Here is a 1,576-nt window from a genome sequence, read left to right on the forward strand (position 1 = left end):
GGATTCTTTCAGGAAATGTGACCGCTAACGTGCCTAAGATGAGGGAGCAGGCATGGGAACAATGCATGCTTTGTCACAGGCGCGAGAGTAATTTACTTTTTTCATTGATGGAAAGATTAGAAAGCAGCATATATTTGCATTTCATTGAACAGTCCCCTCACTCTATTGTCATAGTCTATTAATAAAACATGGACATTTTTTACTACACCTTTACTATCCCTCATTCAGGTCAACATTGGCAAGTCCACTTGCTCATTCTTTAGCTGTCTTGTTCTTTCTGAAACGTCCCGCACTCTAAGTGAAACAGACCGTATTTTGGAAATTGTAGATTTGATTCTCAAATTCCAAAGAGGGGGAGGCATAAAACAATAAGAATATCAATACACCATATAAACATTTTTGATTGCATGTGAGTGAGAGGGAAAGATGCATAGAAAGTCATGGAATGAATGAATCAAAAATACCAAAATAAATAAAGGGAGAGAAAGAGGCTGATGGCTGACATTTTTCCAGTCAGTGGAGACTTGAGAAGGATCCCACAGGCAACAGAGCAGAAACTATCTGGCAGGGGCATACTTTTAGCTGGTACAGAGGTGGACAGTGATTTTCTATTTCAGTGTAACAGGTGTCTCATACACACTGCACTCCCTGCAACAAACTGACCCAAACTGCTCATCCTCAAAGGCTGTACTCCAACCCAAGGTGTACAAGATACGTGTCAGCTCTAAAAGGATCAAATCAAATCGTATTGGTCACATACACATTGTTAGCAGATGTTATTGCGAGTGTAACGAAATGCTTATGCTTCTAGATCCGACAGTGCAGCAGCATCTAACAGGTAATATCTAACAATTCCACAACTAAACCTAATATCTAACACATTCCACAACAAAACCTAATACACACAATCTAGTAAAGGAATGGGGTGAGAAAATATAAGTACAAAATATATGGATGAGCAGTGACAGAGTGGCTAAGATGCAATAGATAGTAAAGAATAGATAGTGAAGCATACAGTATGTACATATGAGATGAGTAATGCGAGATATGTAAACATTCTTAAAGTGGCATTGTTAACGTGACTAGTGTTCCATTTATTAAGTGGCCAATGATATCAAGTCTGTAGGTAGGCAGCCGCCTATCTGTGCAAGTGGTGGCTGTTTAATTTTAGGGCTAGGCATCCCGCTAGCGGGACAACTTCCGGTAAAACTGGAGGGCGTGCAATTCAAATAAATGATTGTAAAAATTATGGATATTAAACATTTAGGTACATACAAGTGTCTTATATATGGGTTGAAAGCTTAAATTCTTGTTAATCTAACTGCACTGTCCGATTTACAGTAGCCATTACAGCGAAAGCATGCCATGCGATTGTTTGAGGACGTAAGTAAATATTCATTTACTCTCACGTTCCTGACCTGTTTTCCCTTGTTTTTGTATTTGTTTAGTGTGGTCTTGGCGTGAGTTGGGGTGGGCATTCTATGTTGTGTGTCTAGTTTGTCTGTTTCTGTGTCCAGCCTAATATGGTTCTCAATCAGAGACAGCTGTCAATCGTTGTCCCTGACTGAGAATTATA

This window comes from Salvelinus fontinalis, chromosome 38, assembly GCF_029448725.1.
Source record: "Salvelinus fontinalis isolate EN_2023a chromosome 38, ASM2944872v1, whole genome shotgun sequence".
NCBI classification, from domain to species: Eukaryota; Metazoa; Chordata; class Actinopteri; order Salmoniformes; family Salmonidae; genus Salvelinus; species Salvelinus fontinalis.